This window comes from Acomys minous, assembly GCF_964271855.1.
Source record: "Acomys minous genome assembly, chromosome: 7".
Classification (NCBI taxonomy): Eukaryota; Metazoa; Chordata; class Mammalia; order Rodentia; family Muridae; genus Acomys; species Acomys minous.
The window spans coordinates 71,717,936-71,741,223 of NC_140488.1; the positions used below are offsets into that span (position 1 = coordinate 71,717,936).

Consider the following 23,288-nt stretch of genomic DNA (forward strand, 5'->3'; position numbering starts at 1 on the left):
AGGCGCCGCGCGCGCAGCCCGCGAGCGAGGTCGTCCCGGCGCGGGCGAGCGAGCGAGCGAGCGAGCGAGCGGCGCGGTGCGAGGGACGCTGACCTGGGAGGCGGCGGGCGGCCGTGGAGGCTGTGACTTGCGGTGCCCCTAGCCCGACAGCTCTGACTCCATCTAGTGCGGCGGCGGCGGCGGCGGCGGCGGCGGCGACGACGACAGCGACGGCGGCGGAGCCTGAGTGAGCGAGCTGAGCGAGGCGCGTCCACCTGGCGGGCCCCGCGCATGGAGCTGAAGCAGAGGCGGCGGCGGCGGCAGCAGCAGCAGCAGTGAGCGGGAGCAGCGGCGGCAGCTCGACCAGCTGCGGGCGACCGCGGCGGCAGCCCAAGCCTTGGCTGCGGCCAGCTACAGCTCGGGACACCGGCTGCCGGAGTCGCTAGCGACGTGTGCCTTGGGAGGCGGCCTGCGAGGTGAGTCTGAGCGCTGCCATCCTGCCTTCCCTCCCCACCCCCCCAGGCCTTCTCGCTGGCTCCCCGGCCGGCTCGAAGAGGCGGCAGCTGGGGGTGGGGGTGGGGGTGCAAGGAACAGAGGGAAAGCCGCCCAGCCAGAAGACGAGAAAAAGGGAGAGCCGGCGGGGAAGGACGTCTGTGTGCGAATGGCGTGCATGTGGTGTCTGTGTGCGCGAGGCAGCGAAGCAGCGAGGCCGCGAGGGCGACCGAGCCCAGCTCGCCCCGCCAAGCGAGCGCTGCAATCTAGGAAAGGCCTGTGTGCCACCGCCGGGGAAGGGGGAGGGGAAGGGAGCGGGCCAGAGCTGCCGCTCACACGCCTGCCGCAGGGCAGCCGGAGCTAGCCAAGAGCCACCTCCCATCAGCTCGGTGACCCGCGGGTAGCCCCGGCCCGGGAGCATGCCAGGGTCAAGGCATGCTTCGGAGCGAGCGGGAAAACCCACGCGGTGGCCTCGGCTGGCGTCCCGGCCAAAGCTGCAGAGGTGCGAAGCCGTGCTGCGGACGCCTCCCCCGCCCGCCCGCGGCGCCCGCGCGCTCCGGGCTCCTTTGGCCACCTCGGAGCAGCAGCGCGGTGGCTGCGGAGGCAGCGGCTCGCGCTACGGGCTCCCAGCCCGTGGCGAGGAGAAGTTAGGGGCCCGCCCGAGCCTCGCCCAGCTTGTCACCTTTGCGGAAATTGGCCCGCTGCCCGGTCCCGCTCTCCCGTGCGGTCAGCTTGACGCTTTTCTCCAGTACTTCTGGAGCTCCTCGCTGCTGCTGCTGCCGCGCCTGCAGGCACGCCGCTGCTAGTGCTTGTCCTGCCCGCGGGCGGGGAAGCCGTGGGGCGGCCCCGCTGCCGGAAAGTGTGCAGACCGCAGTTCAGCTGAGGAATCCAGGGGTTTCAGCATAACTGACTCGTGGGGGACCAAACCACCAGTTCTAGGCTTTTAGTTCTTTTTCGAAGTTAAAAAAAAATCATCTGACATCCCCATTTAGACACCAACACTTCAGATTTTTGTCTAGCTTCTGGTAGCATTTTGGAACGACCGACTCTCATATTTTGCTTCTGGGTTTTGGCTACTAACATGTCGAATTCTGGACACAACAGCACACTTAGCTGTGTGGCCTTTTCTAACGTTCCATTTTTTTAGACTTGTCTGAGAATACACAATTGTGTGTGGGGTTTGCAGGACTTTTTTTTTTAAAGCATCTTTATAAAATACTTTAGCGCTGGGATTTGAAAAAAGCTGTTTTAGTTGGAGAAACAGTGTGCTAACAGTTCCTGGAATATTTTGCTTGGTGAGTATAAGGTGTTCCAATGGTTTTCTCTGAATTGCAAGAGACCATTTGGGGTTTTCGGGGTGAATTGCACATCTTTACACATGGGTAGCATGACCAAACATTTTATTTACAGCAGTGACGTTCTCATGGCTGAGGAGAATTTACACTTATTGAAAATGTATTTTTAGAAAGGAACAAAAAAGCCCTAAGTAACTGTCATTTTACATATTAACTAGAAAACCGGCTAATCAAATAAAACTGGCTGAGTGTCTGAAACTCTATCCCAGTGAAATATGTGGCTGTGAATATAATTAACCATCTGTCTAGTGAGCAATTTAAATTTGGGCTGGTACATTTTTATTACAGTCTCTAATTTCTGGAAGACTTGTACATTTTACCCAGCACTAACAACAAAAGCGTATTTGCTTACTAGGTCAAAAATTTACTTGTGTGGTGGTGGGATTTCCCTTCTGTCCCCACCCTTATATCTTAATGTAGTCTCCACACTCCTTGACTAGGGAGGTCAAAATAAACCTCTTGTTTTCTGCAAGGAACATAATTACAATAGGGGAATTCAAAGAAGCTCTGGCAGCTAGTGATTAGACATTTTTGTTTCTTGGAAATAACTTTGCAAAATTTTACCTCCCACAGAACCTAGCTAGATTGCATGCATTTAAATTGAAAAGATAATGTTTTGTGCACGTGTGTTCAAATAGGGTAGGGCAATTCAACAAAATTTTTAAGACTTGAAATTTGATTTCATTTATTTTGTCTTTTTTCTACTTAATTCTTTCTGTGCCCCCCACTTTTCTTACTGTCTCCATATCCCCACACCCCAAAGAAATAGGCTAACAAAAATCACACCCTTTTGTCCCTTTAGCTAGTTTTTCCACCATTAACAGTATCAGATCTGTGATTTTTAACAATATGCCATAAATTGCTTTTTTTTGAAGACCAAGCATTCAAAATATCAAACTATAAAAGAATATTATACATATTTAAATTTTTCCTATGGTATGATTTTAACTTGAAAGCAATTAGTTGAAAAAAGCTGAGAAGAGTTTGGGGAAAAGATTAGATTTCACAGACTCCAACCAAATAGCTATTGTTAACATAATTAAAAAGAACCATGGATTGATTGTGAAGCAGAGAAAGCCATTTAAAAGAAAATAATGTTAAAACAAATATTTGCCTAAATTACAGCTCAGATAAATGGGTAACAATTATATAAGCACATGGCAGAATTTGACATATGTCAAGTCTGTTAAATAAATCAGCCTGTTCAATGAATAAATCTTCGATGCATCAATGCTTTTTAACACACACATGCGCACATGCAGGCACACACGTGCAAACCTGCAATATCCCTGTTGCCAAAGTCAAACAACTGCAGAACACCGCAGCTTTCTGTTTTAGTCACTGTTTTTCCCCATCTTTCTTTTTCTTCTCTCTCTCTTCTCTCTCTCTCTCTCTCTCTCTCTCTCTCTCTCTCTCTCTCTCTCTCTATCTTTCTACTATCTGATTACCTGTAAGCTACCAGGAGAGCAGAGGGAACTAAAGATGTGCTGTTGTTCGACGCACTTTTGTTTACGGAGGTAGAAGGGAGGAAGAAAAACCGATGACGGCTGGATTTAAAAATCTCAAAGATATGCCCAAGGCACTCTAACACAATCACTGTGGAGGTTCTAGTCTCACTGAAGTATTTGCTTAGGAGAGGGACTGTATTAACCAAAGAAGCACTGATTACAGTTTCTCTGTTCCTAAATCCAGTAGTAGTGATTTCCCCCTTCTACAAGCCCCTTCCTTTGTAGTAGGAGGCAATTCTACTTGGCCTTTGACTGCTATATGTAAGCTTTCTATCCGCTGGCATACATGTGGTTAAAATGTTCCTGCTGTCAGTAAGCAAAAGAAAAGAGAAGGATCAAAAGGGTGGTGAGGAAGGAAATGACTCACTAAGAAACAGGTCATTTTTTGGCTTCTTTGTTTTCCCCATGTTGGAGGATTTCAGATATATACACTTTACATTTGTTTTATTATTGTATTTCCTCTGAAACGTCAAAGTCCCTAGTTAAGTAGTTCCTCACCAGAGCACCGGTTCAAATCCAAGGTCATAAGGTTAGACACGAGGAACTTAACTGGTTGACCAGGACGCTTATCCGGAGCTGTTTGAAAACAAAACAAAGACCCATGGCCAAGGGCAGAACTTCAGGCTACCATTATGTTCAGACATGCATACAACCAGAAAATGTGTTTTGAGGCAGAGATGAAAATCCCAGCCATATCAAACAACATCAGCCTTATGCAGCAGTAAGCACATCACAACTTAGGAAAGGGGGCACAGCTAAGGGAAGCTGCCTTTTTGAGGCCTGCTCTAGGTAGAGGTAAGGCCCTTTTGTGTCTTCCCTCTTCTAAGCACACTGACTTTGGCTAAGGAATGTGCTCTTTTTTTTTTTTTCCCCTTTTTTTTTCTTCCTTGTAAGTGCTATGCTCTAGTATCTTTCCTTTCCTTTTTCTCTGGTGGAAAAAGAGTGTTGGTGTTTGTGTTGGTTTTGTTGTGCTTTATTCCATGCTTTTGTCTTTTTCCTGAGCTGAAGATGGAACACAGGCTTTTGGCCATGCTAGAGAAGCACGTTGCCGCCGCTGAGCTACATTTCCAACCACTGGTGTTTTTGTTTTTCATTTTGAGACACGGTCTTGTTTGTAGCCTAGGCTAGTTCTGGACTTGTGATCCTTCTGCCTATACCAGCTTACATGTGCTGCCAACTCCTAGCAGAATTCTTCTGTGGTTTGTTTGTTTGCTTGCTTGTTTTTGTTTTTGTTTTTTGATTTGGTTTGTTTTTTAAAGACAGGGTGTCTCTGTGTAGCCTTGGCTGTCCTGGAACTCACGCTGACCAGGCTGGCCTTGAACTCAGAGATCTACTCGCCTCTGCCTCCCAGAGTGCCGGGATTAAAGGTGTGCACCACCACAGTCTGGCATATCTGGCTGAATTCTTGAGACCAGCTACAATGCAAATATTTTTTTTCTAAATGTCGTGCCTACAGACCATCTTATTTCTCTCCAGCACGATGACTTTGATTTAAGCAATTATGTACCATTTCCTCAAGTATCCCCAAATCCTATGAAAAGTGTCGGCTTTATTCTCCCAGTGCTTTTTTTCAAGTGTCACACAAACTTGCCTTAAAAAAAAAAAAAGCTTCTCCTGTTGTTTATCTGGAGAGTATCAAGAGGATGGAGAACAAGATTTGTACACTGGACCCACATGTTGTAATAATTTTGACCGGCCCTCCATCAAGAAGAAGCAGAAACCTAGATATAATCCCTCCCACTAGAGGCAAGAAGATCCTGAGTTTGAGGCCAGCCTTGGAAACAGTGCATTCAAGGCAATCTTGAGATATGTAATGAGAACCTGTCTTAGTGTTTAAAAAGAGAGGCTGCCTAAAACCACAGGTTCAATCCTTAGCACCACCTAAACTGGCCATGGTGGTATAATCCCAGCACTCAAGAAGAAAAGGTAGGAAGATAAGAAGTTTGAAGTCATCCTCATCTAGATAGCAAAATTGAGACCAGCCTGGTTTGAGGAACATGACAAGGAAGAGATCCATTTCATTTGGATGAAGTTAAAGTATTTCCTCTATTTGAGATTATCAGTGGGTTAACATATGTTGTGGCATACTTATTTCATTCTTTAAATAATTCTATGATTAGCCAGGCGTGGTGGTGCACGCCTGTAACCCCAGTACTTGGGAGGCAGAGGCAGTCAGATCTCTGTGAGTTTGAGGCCAGTCTGGTCTACAGAGGGAGTTCATGACAGCCAAGGCTACACAGAAAAACCCTGTCTCAAAAAACCAAAAAAAATTTTTTCCTATGATTACTTGAAGTATAAGGCACCTTTTATATATATATTTCTGAGACAAGTTTTTTCCGTGTAGCCTTTGCTGTCTGGGACTTGTTTTGTAGACCAGGCTGGCCTGGAACTCAGAAGAAACTATATTTCCTAATTTGAGATGATCATTAATTTGCAAAGCTTGATAAAATAATGAGCGCTGGAGATGCAGTGGCTCCTTAACCTATTTCAATCTACCTTTGTTAGCCAAGAGGTCTTTCTGCAGAAAAGCCTCAGAAAAATTCTTTGTGTCCAATAGAATCAGAATATTGGGTTCAAAGGTATCACTACAAAATGGAATTCTATGTTTGCACGTACACATGCACTCAAAGAGGTGCCATGGCCACGAGGGAGAGTGCTTGCTCTCACTTTCACTAAAAGCTGGTAAGAGCTAATAAGCTGGGGCTGGAGAGAAGGCTGAGAGGTTAAGGCACTGATTGTTTTTCTAGAAGACCTGAGTTTGCTTCCCAGGACCCATATGGCAGCTCATGGCCATCTGTTACTCCAGTTCCAAGGGATCTGATAACCTGCTTCTGGCTTCCTAAGGTAGAGACTGATTCACCAACCAAGGAGCATGCATGGTGAGGACCTAGACCCTCTGCTCAGATGTAGTAGATAGGCAGCACAGTCTCCTTGTGGGTCCCATAATATGGGGGAGTAGGGGCTACCTATGACATGGACTCTGGCCCACACATGTTAATCACTTCCCCCTGTTGGGGAAGCCTTGCCAGGCCACAGAGGAAGAGGATACAGGCAGTCCAAATGAGACTGATAGGCTTGGGTCAGATGGGAGGGCATGAGGGCTAAGGGAGGGGGGATTGGGAGGAAGAGAGAAGGAGGGTAAGGACCAGGAGGAGATGAGGGAGGGGGCTACAATCAAGATGTAGTAAAGTGAATAAATTTTAAAAAATAAAAGAAAATCCATCTTGATAGCCATATTGATGAAGAAAAAGTGTAGCACTAAGGCATGTATGAATAAGAGACAAGATGATCTTTTAAGCTGTCTGCCTCCCAGTCCTGAGTATGTGTGATTGGCTTTCCTTGATATGGGGCAGGAGTGAATGAAACCGTGGAATAATGATGTAAGCAAGAAGGAAAAAAATGAAACCAGTTAGAAGTGATTTGTGTAAATATTTTTAAGTGTCTATTACTTAGTTGAGCATTACCAGATGCAATGTTAAAAGCAATCTACCTTCCGTACCTAATTAATATCTACAGCTTGAAAGATTGTCCAAAACTAGGAAGAGTAGCAGGGGATTACCTAAAAAGCGAAATTTGTACGTGAATGTTTGTTTTCATCAACGTATCGATAATTGTTTTACCTTTCTCTCCTCTGCAGTAACCTAACTTCTGTGGTAGTACTGAGTTCTTTCTGCCTCCTTTCCCAATATTTGCCGTGTTGTTCCAGGTACACTTGTGATTTACGAACCCAGAAGCCAGTCTTGGTGACTTGTCTGAGCTGCTGCCTTACTAAGTAGAGGAGTAGAAATGGGGCCATCACTGTTTAGCCCAGTTGTCCCTAACCAGTGATCCCTACCTGTGGCATGAACTGATGCGACAATTTGTTGGCCACCACGTGTATGCTCTTCAGAGAACTGCATATTTACAGTCACATACACCATATGCATACATTTCCGGGAAATCCAATCATGCATTGTGACTTAAAAAGCTTCTGTAGAACCAGCAGGTGATGGCCTACCCCTTTAATCACAGCACCCAGGAGTGAGGCAGATCTCTGAGTTGGAGGCCAGCCTGATCTACAGACCCAGTTCTGGGACAACCAGGGCTACACAGAGAAGCCGTGTCTTGAAAACCAAATGAGAAAACAAAACAAAACAAAAAAACTGTGCACTACCTTTTCCCAAGTTGTTACAGAAATCCTGTCACATGCCTGTCATGGTCACAGTAACTTGAAATGAAGGCCATGGTTCTCAGAACTGAAGGTTTTTATATACTCGTGGTCCATAGCACTCGGCTACTGTTCCAAATATTTTCATGATTAACCTTCATAGGCATTTTTATTTTGAAAAAAAAAAGTCACTTAATACGCACTTGAACATTACTGTGTTTACCCTAAATAAATTGCCTCATTTCAACAAATTCTGAACTTGTCAACTGTAGGATTCTTTTTTTAATTTTTATTTAATTAATTTATTCAAATTACAACTCAGTTGTTATCCCATCACTTGTATCCTCCCATTCTTTTTTTCCTTTTCTTTCTTTCTTTTTACTTTTACTATTACTATTATTACTATTATTATTATTATTATTATTATTATTATTATTATTATTATTATTATATTTTTTATTTTTCTAGACAAGGTTTCTCTGCGTAGCCTTGGCTATCCTAGACTCGCCTTGTAGACCAGGCTGGCCTTGAGTTCACAGAGATCCACCTGCTTCTGCCTCCCGAGAGGTAGGATTAAAGTCATGTGCCACCACGCCCGGCTTAACTGTAGGACTCTTAAAACTGCCCTTTCACACACATGCATGTAATAAAAATGAATGAAAAAAGAAGGTATGGATGTGAAGAGCAAGCAGGGGTGCGTGGAGGGGTTTGCAGTGAGGAAAGGTTGGGGGACAATGATATAATTATAATCTCAAAAATAAAAAAGATGGAAACAAAAATGTGCATTCAGCTCTAATCCCAATAACTTAATTATTAATACATGATGTTCCACAAAAGCTCGATGAAGCTCACTTTTCTCCTACCCCCTGTGTTTTGCACCTTGTTGCCTATATATTTCACTTAGCCATGGCGTTGAGGAAAATTGAGAACTCTTCTTGGGATCAATTGTTAGGTATGGTGACAGGGTCAGAGAGGGAAATGACAGATCTGTTCATGAGACCCTTAAGATTCATGGTCCTTTTGGGCTATTAGTCATCCTGGAGTGAGTTAAAAGATTTCATCCTGGAATTCTAATATAATACATTAAATGCAAATCTCTGTAAGCTCTGCAAAAATAAATGTATACCACATCCATGCTTTGGAGTTGGGATAGTAATATGTGGAATTATTATTCATGAATGCTTATGGAATTTTGTCTCAGCAGTTTGGACTATTATACAGTACAGGGGCTAGTAGAATTTAATGCTGGATAGGTCTATTAGTTATCATTTACAGTACAATTCATCAAATGTTTTTGAGCATCTACTGTGTGCTAAGTAATGGGAGACTGGGGATAGAGAGAGAAAAAGAATAAAATGAACTGTCCTCTCGTAAGAAATGAGGTGCTTGGGTCTTTTACCTACCTTTTTTTTTAAATTTAATGCATTTTTCTACTGTCTCTGTAGTCTACATCTTTAGAAAATAAGTACAGTTATCCTAACATAGCAGAAAATTCCTCAGTAAATAGATCTCAGACTGGACTGAGAAAAGATTTCTAGCTTCTGTGGCAAAAACATTTCAGTTTTTATACCTTCTTTGGTTTAATAGGCTCCATGTAATCAAGAGCAACGTGTTTCTTCTCCTTGCAGTCCTGAGGCAAGATGTTCTATCATTGATTTCATTGGTGATGTGTAATTGTAAATAGCATTCATCATCATATATTAATGATTGCCCTGAGAGTACAATCTATACATGTTGATGGATGCAGATGTGGATGCATGTGAATGTGCATGTGTGGGAAGGCCAGAGATGAACATTGAGTGTCTTCGTCAATCATTTGCTACCTTGTTGTGTTTAAGTTTCAAAATTAAACGTATTCTTTGACAATTTCATACGTACTGTGTTCTGATTGCTCTTCTCCTCTACCCTCTATTATTTCCTTCCCATCCTTGCCAAGGCCTCTCTACAAGTCCCTTTCCGACACTATGTCCTTTTGTCCACTTTAATTCTTTTTTTGTTTTGTTTTTGTTCTTTCAAGACGGGGTTTTTCTATATAGCCTTGCCTGGCCTCAAACTCACAGTGATTCCCCTGCCTCTTCTTCCTTGAGTGCTGGGATTACAGGTGTGTGCTACTACACCCAGCATCCACCTTATTATTTTTTTTTAGACAGGGTCTCTCACCGAACCTAGAGCTCATCAATTCACTAAATGGCCTTGCCAGCAACTCTCTGGGATCCTGATGTCACCTATGCTTAGTGCTGGCATTACTGTGCTGACTATTTTTGGGAAGGAGGGATTTCAAGGTCCCTCCCTCCCTCCCTCCCTCCCTCCCTCCTTCCCTCCCTCCCTCCCTCTCCCCCTCTCTCCCTCCCTCCCTCCCTCCCCCTCTCATTTTTTGTTTTTGTTTTTTTGTGTGTGTGACAGGGTTTCTCTGTGTAGCCTTGGCTATCCCAGGCTGCTCTGTGCTGACTTTTCATGTGGATGCTGAAGAAATGAACTCAGGTCCTCAGGATTATGCAGTAAGCACTTTATCAACTGAGTGCTGCAATGCCCCAGTGGCCCAGTTATCTATCTTTTGTCGGGTTAGTTTTTAACTACCCAGTTCATGGATGTCTTGGACCCCAAACTTAGTGATTTAAAACAATATAACTTATTATTCAGTAGTTGTGGATGTCAATAGTCTAAACTCTGTTTCACTAGGCTAAATTTGAGGTGTGAAAATAACTGTTCTTTTTGGAGACCATTAAGAGGAAACTATCTGCTTTCTAGCTCCTGAGTGCTACTTATATGTTGCATCTTGTGAAGTCTTCCTGTGTTCAGAGCTTCCAGTGGAGGATTGATTCCCCACATCTCATCACTTCAATCTTGTTTCCATCTGCATCTTTGATTTTTACTCTTTTTCCTCCTTTTCCCACTTACAAATACCCCTGTAATTGTATTGAGCTTGCCTGACTGGACGGTCTTCCCACCTTAACTATCTACAATCTTAACTTCTCTTATGTCATATATTCTAAAACATTCACAGGTTCTGGGTATAGGATGTGGACATTTTTTAAGGGCAGTTGATCTGCCTATCACAATTACTGGTGTTTTGTTTTTAATTTTTATTTTGCAAGAATTAATAGATTCACAGGAAGTAAAAGGACAGAGGAGCCCAGCTCTCCCAATTGCTCCATCTTCCATTGCCATAGCATAGTAACAAAACCATGAATTTGGCTTAGGAACAGTGACTGTGTACAGTTCCGTTCCACCATATCACATATGCATATTTGTATGACTACCAACACAACCAAGAAGATATTATTTCATCATAAGAGATTTTTTTGTGTGTGTTTTACCCATTGTAGTTTTTGTACTTTTACTCTATGCCATACTAAACTTCCATAATCGCTATTATGTTTTCCATATCTGTAGTTATTCATTCCAAGAATGTTACATGAATGTTGTTGTTTGTTTAAGAAAGGATCTGGCTAGCAGAACTCACTATGGAAAGCTGAATGGCCTCAAACTCAAGAGAGATGCCTTCCTCTGCCTCCTGAATGCTGGGATTAAACGTGTGCATCCAGCTGTCCATTTGTCTTGTATGTAAATAGTTCATCCCTTCTTGCTACTCACCAGTTTTGTATAGTATGACTATATCACAGCTTAGCTTTTCACCTGTTGAGAGACTTTGCTTACCTACATTTTAGTCTACCAACAAACAAAGCTGCTATGACTATTAACGTACAGATTTGTGAAGTAACACAAATTTTTATTTCTCTGTGATGAATTTTCAGTGTGATTACTGATTTGTATGGTAAGTACATGTTTAGTTTCTTAAAAATAAAAACCAGTTTTGAACAAACTATCCTGAGCTGGGCAAGGTGGCAAATGGCTATATAATCTCAACACTTGGGGGCTTGAGGTAGGAAGGAGGATCTTCAGTTGAAGAGCAACTCGAGTTACATAATAAATTCACGTCTACTCTGGTGTACATAGGGGGACACTGGTTCAGAGAGGGGGGAGAGGGGAGGAGGAGAGGAGAGGAGAAAGGAGAGGAGAGGGGAAAGGAGAGGATAGAAGAGAAGAGGGAGAGGAAATGAGAGAGAGAGAGAGAGAGAGAGAGAGAGAGAGAGAGAGAGAGAGAGAGAGAGACCATTTTCTAGAGTGCCTGTCTGTAACTTATTATAGCCTACTAAGATTGACATTTTGGCTGCTTCAGTAAATTATAGAAACCTTGCCTTTTTAACTTACTTTATCCTTCCCTATTTATAACATAATGGTTTTAAATATTTCTTCTCTGTATTTATTATAACTATTAGATAGCTATTTTTTTTTGCTTCACCTATGAAACGTAATTGAGAAAGGTTACTCTAGCTCTTTCTGTTGTTTTTTTCTTCCTGAGGTTCCAAGATCATGTTTTTGCATTTTCCTTCCTGTTTAACAATTATTTCAAGATAAGTTTCCTAGCAAGAAATTCTAATTTTCTTCCATTTGAAAATTTCTTTATTGCTCTTTTATTCTGCAAATATATTTTCACTGGACCTGAGATTCAAGGTTGACAGTTCTTTTATAAATGTGCTTGAGGAATGTGTCACATTCTAGCTTCCATGGATTCTGATGAGAAATCTGCTGACATTTTAACTATTTTCCCTGTAGGTAAGGTTCCATTTCTCTCTTAAGTGCTTTCAAGAATTTTTTTAAAAGAAGTTTATCCATGATGTGCCTTGACATGGAATTCTTTAAATTTACCTACTTTGAAATGCACTTAGGTTTTTGAGTATATAGATTTATGTGTTTTGCCAATTTTAAGACTTGAAAAAATAACCATCATTGTTTAAACTTCTCAGCCACCTCCTATCATTCTTGGCATCCTCTGATACAGGAAGCTTGTTGCTTTAGTCCTGTAACTCCCAGAGGCTCTGGACATTTCCCTCAGTCTTCTCATTATTTCTCATTCAGACTGAATGATTCTCATTATCCTATCAAGTTAGCTGATTCTCTTTTCAGGTCTTTCTATTTTGCTTTAGAGAAGTTTAGTTTTGTTTTTTTTTTGTTTTGTATTACTGTATCCTATGTCTAAAATTTTACTGTTTTTCTATATATGCTCTGTTTTTATTCTTTGTATTTTCTCTTTGTTCCAAAATTACTTGTAATTACTAACTGAACCATTTTTTTTTTTGTCATAGTAGCTTTAATGTCTTTGGTAATTCTTTTTATTTTTCTTTTCTTTTCTTTTTCCCAATACATCCTGACTGCAGTTTCTCCTCCGTCCCCTTCTCCCAGGTAATTCTAATATCTTAGTCATTGTGGTTTGGACATCAGTTTTCATTCAGTTTGAGACCTTTCTGTTTCTTAGTATAAGAGATGGTGCTTTTCCTTGTTTTATAGTTTTTGTTTGGTTTTGAGGCAGAATATCACACTTTTGTCTAGGCCAGCATGGAGCTCACTGTATAACTCAGACTGGCCTTGGACTCACGACAGTCTTCCTACCTTGACCTCTTGAGTGCGGAGCTTGATGAATGATTTGTTTTATTGGTTTTCTTTTCATTTTACATGTATGGGTGCTTTGTTATGTGTATGTGCACCGTGTGCATATTGATGACCATGTAAGACAAGCAGCTTTCCTTTCACTCCAAGATATTTTACGTTGTAAAGTTGAAGTTTGCATGATGGTAACAGTTTCCATTTTGAAGAATTGAGTCTCAGAAATGTTCAAGTGAGTTTTTCAGAGCCATGATATACACTATGAGCCATAGTGATGACTATAGTTCAGGCCTTGATCTTTCCCTTGGATTTCCCTATCAATGGTCTCTTTAAACAGGAGATAATGGAAAAATCTTACTTCCAAATGCATGAAGCCTGTCTTTATCCATTGCATTTAATACTCAGCTCCACCTGACGCCCTTCTCAACCTACTGCTTAATTGTCAATAGAGCCTTTAACTTCCCCTTTGATGTTGCTCAGGGTCTGTATGCTGTTTGACTGCAGATGTTTTCCTGCTATATTGTGTGGCTGGAGCAAGGTCATTGCTGCCCTGAGAGAGTACAGTATGGCTCCAGTACTTCAGGTACATCAGACAAAAGAGGCTTCAGCTCCTGTGTGTGAAAAGGGGTCAGAATGGGAAGAAACATTAAAAACACCCATTAGATTATAAAACTCAAAAAGCAGAGAGAGTTTATACCTGAGAGATGGGTGAAAAGGAATTACAGGAGAAGACAGGACCGAAGATCATAAGACAGTGAACTGGTAAAAGTAAATGCATTCACCTGGTGCACGCTTTTAATCCCAGCACTTGGGAGGTAGAAGCAGGCAGATCTCTGGTCTACAAAGTGAGTTCTAGAACAGCCAAGGGTACACAGAGAAGCCCTGTCTTGGAGAAAAATAGGATTCAATGACCAATAAATATGCAACAAAGAGGCCAAGATTACAGACATTTCTTCCAAGTTGAGATGATAAAGATGATTTTTTGGTTATGGTATTAACTTGGGAGAGGCGGGTAAGGGGGTAAATAAACAACTTCTCTTCATTAGATTCAACTTCATAATAAGGGAAAGTTTTTTAAAATTGTTATCATCTAAATTACCGTGAGAGAGTAAATTCAGAAAACTATATTCCGTATATGATTGCTGCAAACTAGTATGGCTTTGGTTCAAAAAGGAATGACAGAATAAATCTGGATGTGTAACAGATACCATGAAAGGGTGAGTGTGTGTGTGTGTGTGTGTGTGTGTGTGTGTGTGTGTGTGTTGTTTCTTTTTAATTAATTTATTTATTAATTTATTCATATTACATCTCAATTGTTATCCCATCCCTTCTATCCTCCCATTCCTCCCTCCCTCCCGCTTTCACCCTATTCCCCTACCTTATGACTGTGACTGAGCAGGACCTCCTCCTGAAATGGTGAGTGGTTTAAGGAGAGAATCTCTGTCTGAAAAAAATCACTTAAATAGAGAAATTTAAAAATGAGATGACGGTTAAAATGATGGTTAAAAATGAGAGGGTTAAAGTAGGAACAGTGAGGAGCCCTAATCTTGAAAGAGATGCATTTTCCATCTCTGGCTTACAGACTAGAGCAGAAATTTGTTGAGTTTCTTTGATAACTTTACTTTGTGTCAAGGCTCTAGGACCTCTATCATCTCAGTGACTATGTCTTTATTTTCTTTCTCTCATTGTTTTTTCTTTTTTAGTTCTCTGACTTTAAGGTTAAGTTCATTTGTCATTTATAAAAATAATCCTTGAAGGGTAGGAATATAGCTCAGTAGTAGAGTGTATTCAAGGTTCTGGATTTGATACTAGCACTGCAAAAACAAAAGAAAAAGAAAAAGAAAATCCATTAATATTACTGAAGTATATAAGGGAAAAATCCAACATTTTCTTTTCAATTTATATATAATCTTGTTTTGAGTAATCAAAAGTATTGCAAAGCACTGAGAATCAATAATCTGACAAGCAAGCCTGGATATATCCTCAACTTGACAAACTTTAATATTTTTAATGTAAGTTTGCTTTCAATTTTTATCAGAAAGAGAAAATGAAACAGCGAACCAGGTAAATTCTGTCCCGATGCTCAATCTTATTTCCCTTAATTTCCAGACAAGTACTAAGATAAATTTGGTGTGTATTTTCTATTTTGTTTTCATACCTTTGCACATGCGGTTATAGCCATAAATAATATGCAGAACTATTCAGTATTTTTAATTTTTGTAAGAAAAATTCTAAAGTATGTGCCATTCTCTGTTTTTTTTCCTATTCAATAATTTATTTGTGGATTGTCTTACTATTAAAAGCCCTCCATTTCTTCTCTGTACCTTAGAGTATATGGTGCACATACATTACTTTTCATTATAAAAATAACACATATTCATGTTATACAAAAATTGAAAAATGCGACAATTGATGTTTCTTAATATCAGAGAGCTCACTGTCTCAGTATGAATTTCAACTGGCACAGATTATAGAGGGCTCATTTAGGGGAGTGGCTCTTGCAATAAAAGACTGAAGAGCAAAATTAGAAGGGTCCTGGGGGATACATCCTTGTCAGTCTGCTAGCACAGTTATGAAGGAATGAACAGAAGCTAAAAAGAACTTAACAAGAGCATACGTCCAGTATTATACTTGAGACCCCTGGTTCCCTGTTTTGTACTTGAAACCATTCCAGAACAAACAAACACATAAGCAACAAAAAGATAGGAAAAGAAATTCAAAACTACAATTTTAATTATAAAATGTTTCATTTTGATAAAATATGAGGAATTCAGGAGCATAGAAAAGTGAAATCAAGGACTGCCTATGTTAGCATTTTCACTCCTTTCCCTATACAGTTAGCATGTTTCTTTAATTGTTAATTTTTTCCTAACTAGAAATAGGTTATATTTATTATTTAATATATTTCTTTTTGTTGTTGTTGTTTTTCTTCAAGACAGGGTTTCTCTGTGTAGCCCTGGCTGTCGTGGACTCGCTTTGTAGACCAGGCTGGCCTTGAACTCACAGCGATCCACCTGCCTCTGCCTCCCGAGTGCTGGGATTAAAGGCGTGCGCCACCACACCTGGTTTAATTAATATATATTTCTTAAATGGGATAGATTTTTAAAAGATTATAATGTCAGAATGCGTATTTTTAAGAAAAGCTTTTGTGCATTGAAATCTTGTCAACAAATATCATTAGGGCATATGTTTATCTCTTAGCTATTGCAATGATATAGACAGTAATTATATGATAGTGCTTGTCTGCATGGTAGCGAAGAAAACAAGGAACCTATGATATATTCGCCATGAAGTTTCTTTCTTTAGGGGGCAGATCTGGTTATCTTAATTTTTAAATTTCTATTTTTGTATGTATGTAGTTTATGTGTATAAATGTTTGCATACATCCATGAATATGCACCACGTGTCTGTTACCCTCAGGAACTGGAAGAGGCTGTCAGATCCCCTGCAACTGGAATTATAGATAAGTGGGAACCACTGTGTTGGTGCCGAGAAATGAAGCCAGGTCCTTTGCAAGAAGAACAAGTGCTTGCATAGCACCTTCTGCTACTATGAGAGCTAGTCCTTGGGGGTTTCAGGTGACATCCAGCTAGGATCCTCCAAGGCCCAAAGTACATAGTGTTTTCAGCAACAAAGGGCAACAGTGATAGCCTATGTTGCTTTGGGAGTCTTTTGGACTTCCTTGCCCAACAACTCAAGAGGTGATTTCTGATGCCTGGTACTGGGAATTTTGTTAGTCTATGGCTCTTGGGGTGGGCGGAGTCATTTAAACTATATTTGTATATGTATGCATATACATTTATATATATTATATGTTAGTTTAGGTAAACAAAAATTATGATTCCCTATGGCTTTTTTCAAACATCCTTGATGTTATTTCCTCTTTTCTCGTTCTTCTTCTGTATTCACCTTCTACCCCAGCCCAATTAAAGCCCCAACTTTTTCTCATATACCCCTTCATATTGCTTGTGCCCTGCTGTTCCCCTCTAGTGCAAACTATGGTACCTTTTTACTTCCATTGTTTGTGCACTTACCCCAGATCATATAATCACATCTGAAGATCTGGAGCTAGGAACTGCAAATGAGAGAAAACATGTGATGTTTATATTTCTGGGTCTGAATTACATCAATCAATGTAATATTTTCTAGTTCAATCTCTTTACCAGAAAATTTCATAATTTTATTTTTTCAATTGAATAGTATTCCATTGTATATAGGTACCACATTTTCATTCTCTATTCATCAGTTTGAGGAGATTTAGGATTCTTTTTATTTCCTAGCTATTATGACTAGAGTGGCAATGAATGTGGCTGAACAAGTATCTATGGAGTAAGGTGCTGAATCCTTTGGGCAGATGCCAAGGAGTCATATAGTTGAGTCATATGGTAAATTTATTTTTAGCTTTTTGAGAGGTCTCCATACTGGTTTCCAGATACTGTGATAAAGATATCCCTAAGGGTGAAATAGTGCCACTCATATCTTGGCAGTAACTAACTGCTGTCTAGTTGGAGTGAAGGCCTACACCACAGGAGGAAAGTCATGGCCAATACTGTAAACTTAGCCAATTCCCTGGGGCTAGTGAAGTCATGGATCCGAACAGAATTTTAACACTTACCTGTAGCTCTTACCCTCATCAAATCAACTTCTCTCTTGCAGTGGACAGAGACCATTATAGAAAACAATATTCAGTCAAAATGCAGAAAACAACTGGTCTCTGGGGTGCCCAGTCCCAGTAAATACATCACATACAACACAACTCCTGTACTTAAGGCTCAGGAAACATTGCAGATGAAGGAGTAGAAAGACTGTAAAAGCTAGAGGACCAGGGAATCTGTGTGGTATTATGTCTCCTGAAAATGACAGGGAAGGCTCACCATAATGCATCAATAAAACACTGCCTAAACAAGATCTGAACAAAGACAATACCAAAAGCAAGCTATCATGGAAGAGGCAAATCTTATGGGCCCCACCCATAGACAAAGAACCATAGATAACTAAGGACTGCAGAGATAGGATGAGCCCTCTAGTTGGTTACCAAATACCAAGTAGACAGCCCTGAAATCATATACAAACACACTAAATGAACTCAGAAGGCCATAGATTTGAAAGGAAGCAAGGAGGTAGAGCAGGTAGGGCAGGGAGGTAGGAAATAGAAGGGAGGAAATTATCTAATTCTATTTTCATTTTAAAAAGAAGGGTAACAAATACTCTTTTTTGTTTGTTTATTTTGTTTTTGTTTTTGTTTTTCAAGGCAAGGCTTCTCTGTTTTATAGTGCCCTGGCTGTCATGGACTCGCTCTGTAGACAAGACTGGCCTCGAACTCACAAAGATCCACCTGCTTCTGCCTGCCAAGTGCTGGGATTAAAGGCATGCACCACTACGCCCGGCTTTTTCTTTTCTTTTCTTTTCTTTTCTTTTCTTTTCTTTTCTTTTCTTTCTTTCTTCCTTCCCTTCTTTCTTTTTTTTTGTAATAAGCACTCTTTAAATTTTTTTACATATACATTTATATTATTACACATAAATAAAATAAAATACATACAGCAGGAAGAACCACAAAGCAATCAGGAATTATATGAATGTTACATTCGTAGTGTTTTGGCTATTTGTATTTGGCAACCTTGAAGAAAACATCTTTTCTATCTTGGGGAGTCTAAAATCCTAAATTTAAATCAATATCTATCATATCTCATCTCTATCAACTTAAAACATCTATCTAGACCTAAAAACATCTTAACCCCTAAACAACTAAGCTTAATTGTAAAACTAAACTATCTTGTCTTCAACCCCATCAGAAACTTGAGAAAGAATAAAATTACCTGAGTGTTACAGGGAGTGCAGGTTAGCAGCTTCCCACCCAGCCTACCTCAAAGAAGATGATGAGCAGCAAAGAACCTCCTTATGGAGATGGCTTCAGATGTGGCAAACAAGCCACTGGGCAAAAGGTCCTCATTTCTACCACAGACAGAAATCTGCCTTAAAAATGGGCAAGCTTGGATGCAGGCAGAGTCAACAGTCAAACTCTGCCAAGACAGAGTAAGCAAGTCCTCAACAGTTCCTGCCTCACAAATATGTCGGTTATATTGTGCTAGAAGGCTGAAGATGATGCTCCAATGTTATAGAGAGTTTTGGATGACTTCAGGCAGCAAACTGCCTCTGTAATAATCACTCTTTTTGTTTGTTTGTTTTTCCCGAGACAGGGTTGCTCCCTGTAACACCTCTGGCTGCCCTAGAACTCGCTCATGTAGTCCAGGCTGGCCTCAAACTCACGGAGATCCGCCTGCCTCTATCTCTTAAGTGCTGGGATTAAAGGCGTGCACTACCACCGCCCTTCCTAAATAAGCACTCTTAATCCACTGAGCCATCATTCTAGTCCCCAGATCTGATTCTTTAACAATAAACCTTAGAGTCTTGAAAACTTCATTCAGGACAATTAGATAGCCCTCTATCTAGTTGGGTGCTTGAGGTCTAACCAATGACATGGAAATAGAACCTTTAACCTCTAGTATAAAGCACACCTTGGAACACAAAGGCAGTTACTTCTGGAGCTGCTTGTTCCATGGAAGCTCACCTTGGGGGAATAAATGGTAGTGGTTTATTCTGGTTCATGAAGTGGGGCGGGATGCTTAATTTCTCACAGCTGGAGTAGTAAAAGGATGAAAGTCATTAAAATGTATTTATCACATACTAAGAGAGGAGAGGCACACGTCCAAACAACTTGTATGCATATGTGCACACACAATTAAAATGGTTTACAATTCTGTTTTTAATCGTTTAACTGTAATACATGCAAAGTACAATCGACTGTTAGGACTTGCTAGAAGAAAGGAGGGTGGTAGGTTATTTTGTTTGTTTTTAGGGTGTGTGTATTATGTACATGCATGTGTGTATAGATGTTCTTGTGTGTGCAGCTACATGTGCACATGTGGGCATATGGAAGCCCAAAGGGTACATCAGGTGTCCTCCTCAATCATGTTCCACCTCATGTATTGATGAATCCAGAGCTCACTATTTAGGTTAGTCTGAGTCATCTTAACTCCAGGGATGATCTGTCTCCACCTTCTGCTTACTGAGATTACAGAAAAGCCACCATGCTCTTACCTGCTAGGATTATACACAGGCAGGTATAATCACACTCACTTGACTTTTACATGAGCTCTGGGAAATCCAGTCCTTTCTGAGCCATCTCCCAGGCCTGGTGATAGATTTTTGTTTTAAGCGGTTCGTCATATAGACAACAAAGCACTGAGAGATTGAGCAAGTTGAGTGTCTCATAGTAAAAAGGTATGATGCTGATATTAAAAATAAAACAAGTGGTACTGGAGAGAATAGCTCAGTGGTTAAGAATGTAGGGAACTGGAGTTTAGTTCCCAGCATTCATTTCAGATGCCTCACATGGGCCTGTAACTCCAGCTCCAGGGGATCCGATGTCCTCTTCTTACCTCCATGTGCACAACACTCACACTCAGGCATGCACATGTGTACACATAATTAAAAGTAAAATCGTAATTAAAATAAAAATAAGGGTACCATTATCTTTGGTTCCTTTTTTTAACATCTCTATTTGTCTCTCAGTCAGTCTACCTATGTGTCTATCTCTCCTGTGTTATATGTCTTTGAGGGCACATATGTTGAGGGCACATATGTTGAGGGCACATATGTTGAGGGCACATATGTTGAGGGCACATATGTTGAGGGCACATATGTTGAGACCAGAGGACAACTTTTGGCAGGTAGTTCTCTCCTTCCACCAAATGAGGGTATGGAACTCAGGACTGACAACAAGCCACTTACCCAAGAAGCCGTCGTCTTGCCAATCCTTATCCCAGGTCTTGGGTCTTGTAAAGCTATATCTTAGCTCATTGAAACTCATCCCTGGTTCTATTTTAATCAATTTAATTTGGTGCTGCTTTGCCTTTGCTGTCTTTATGTTGGCCAAATGTCAACTCACAGTAGTTGTTATGAAGCCTTGCCAATTTTAATTTTTCAGTTCGCATCTCCAGCATTCGTGCAGGGCTGGAAAGTCACTGGAGTCACGCTAGCTGCTAGATACATTTTAACCCCCAAATTTGTCCAGCGAGGGTTTGCATTTGGAAGGGGGTGGTGTTCATCTACTACTGTGAATTGGTGAGGATTTCAGGATTGGGAGCATTCTGCTTTTACCTTTTATATTAATTAATTAGTTAGTTAATTAATTCTCTCATTCATCATATCCATATTCTGGTTTTAAATCAAAGAAACAAATTCTTTTATATGGAATTATCTCCATTATACAGAATCACCATTATTCAGCCACCACTTTTTGACAAAGGTGTTAAAAAAAAATATATATATATATATAAAGAGACATTCTCTTCAACAAATGATGCTGAGAAAACATCCACATGTGAAAGAATGAGGCTAAATACATATGTCTTATCCTACACAAAAATCAATTCAAAATGTATAAAAGACCTTAGTATAAGAATGAAACTCTGACACACCTATAATCCCAGCACTCTGGGAGGCAGAAGCAAGTAAATTTCTGTGAATTCCAGGCTGGTCTGGTCTGCAAAAAAAAACAAAAAACAAAAAACAAAAACAAAAACAAAAAAAAACAACACGCACACAAAAAGAATGAAACTCAGCCAGCTGTGATGGCACATGCCTTTAATCCCAGCACTCGGGAGGCAGAGGCAGGCAGATTGCTGTGAGTTTGAGGCCAGCTTGGTCTACAAAGTGAGTACAGGACAGTCAAGGATACACAGAAACACTGTCTCAAAAAACCAATAACCGAAAGAGTCAAATGGTATATACTCACTTATATCTGAACACTAGCCCAAGGGATATGTCCCATGAAAGTCTTCACTTACCAGGAAAGTGGGACAGAGGGGAGGACATCCTGTTGGGACTCTAGGTGAGAGAAGCATGGGAGAATAGGGAATAGAAGGATCCAGAGGGTCCTAGAAACCTACAAGAAAAACATTATGATGGGCAGATATGGGCCCAGGGATTCTGCTCAAACTATGGCACCAGCCAAGGACAATACATGCAGTAAACTTTGAACCCATACCCAGATCTAGTCAGTGGACAGGGCATTCTCCACAATTGAGTGGAGAGTGGGGACTGACTTTCAAACGAACTCTGATGCCCCATATTTGACCATGTCCCCTGGAGGGGGAGACCTGGTGGCACTCAGAGGAAGGACAGCAGGTTACCAAGAAGAGACTTGATACCCTATGAGCATATACAGGGGGAGGAAATCCCCCTCAGGAACAGTCATAGGGGAGGGGAATAAGGGGAAAATGGGAGGGAGGGAGGAATGGGAGGATACAAGGGATGGGGTAACAACTGAGATGTAATATGAATAAATTAATAAAATATATTTGAAAAGAAGAAGAAAGAAAGAAAGAAAGAAAGAAAGAAAGAAAGAAAGAAAGAAAGAAACTCGAAGGGATCTGTGGCAGCGCATGCCTGTAATTGGAGAGAACTCGGGAGGCAGGAGCAGGTAGATTGCTGTGAGTTCGAGGCCAGCCTGATCTACAAAATGAGTCCAGGTCAGCGAGGGCTACACAGAGAAACTCTGTCTCTAAAAACAAACCAAAACCAAAAGCAAAAATGCAAAACAAAACAAAAGAACAAAACTCCGGTCTTTCTAAAGGAAAACAGACAAAACACTTGAAGATACAGGCATAGGTAAAGACTTCATTAAAAGCCAAGGAAATAATCAACAGCATGAAGAGACCACCCACAAGTTGACCATTTTTTGTCAACTTGTCACAAGTTAAACTCAGTTGAGAAAAACGCTTCCATCAGATAGTCTGTAGTTAAGTCTGTAGTGCATTTTAAGAATTACTGACGTAGGAAGGAAGGCCTAGCGCATTGAGGGTGGTACCCCTCGTCCAGGCAGTTGATTGTGGGGTATATCAGAAGGCAGGCTGAGCAAGCCATGAGGAACAAGCCAGTAGGCAATGTTCCTTCATGGCCTTTGCATCAGTTCCTGCATCCATGTTTCTGCCTTGACTTTCTTTGATGAGAGACTGTGATATGGAAAGGTAAGCCAAATAAACCCTTTCCTTCCCAAGTTGCTTTTGGTTTTGGTGTTTATCACAGCAATAGAAATTATAGCTAAGACAATGCCAGACGGGGGATTAATCTCTAGAATATATAAGGAACTCAAAAAGTAAGTGTCAAAACCCAATCAACCAGTAAGTGGGCTAATGAATAGACATTTCTTTTTTAATTAATTAATTAACTTTGCATCCCAACTACAGTTTCCCCTCCCTCCTCTTTTCTCAGTTCTTTCCTCCTGTTTTGCTTTTGTTTTCTTAAAAATATTTATTTTTATGTGAATGAGTACTCTATCTACATGTACACCTGCTCACC

At 40.9% G+C, this 23,288-nt stretch overlaps 1 protein-coding gene and 1 long non-coding RNA gene across 3 annotated transcripts in view; one reads left to right on the forward strand and one right to left on the reverse strand.

Annotated features, from left to right (window-relative positions):
• The first annotated feature begins 254 nt into the window (after nucleotides 1-254).
• NEXMIF (neurite extension and migration factor) overlaps nucleotides 255-23,288 on the forward strand; it is a 121,070-nt gene continuing 98,036 nt past the window's right edge. Inside the window, exon 1 of one of the 2 annotated variants that reach the window (XM_084788961.1) lies at nucleotides 255-455. The gene's annotated coding sequence lies outside the window, so the exon portion shown is untranslated. The remainder of the gene's footprint in view (nucleotides 456-23,288) is intronic. The other variant, XM_084788960.1, reaches the window with a different exon arrangement.
• On the reverse strand, nucleotides 14,324-18,895 carry LOC311601531. Its single transcript, XR_014780594.1, has 3 exons — nucleotides 18,790-18,895; nucleotides 17,542-17,575; nucleotides 14,324-14,383 (listed from the first exon to the last, which is right to left on the reverse strand). It is a non-coding gene; the product is annotated as an uncharacterized lncRNA (long non-coding RNA).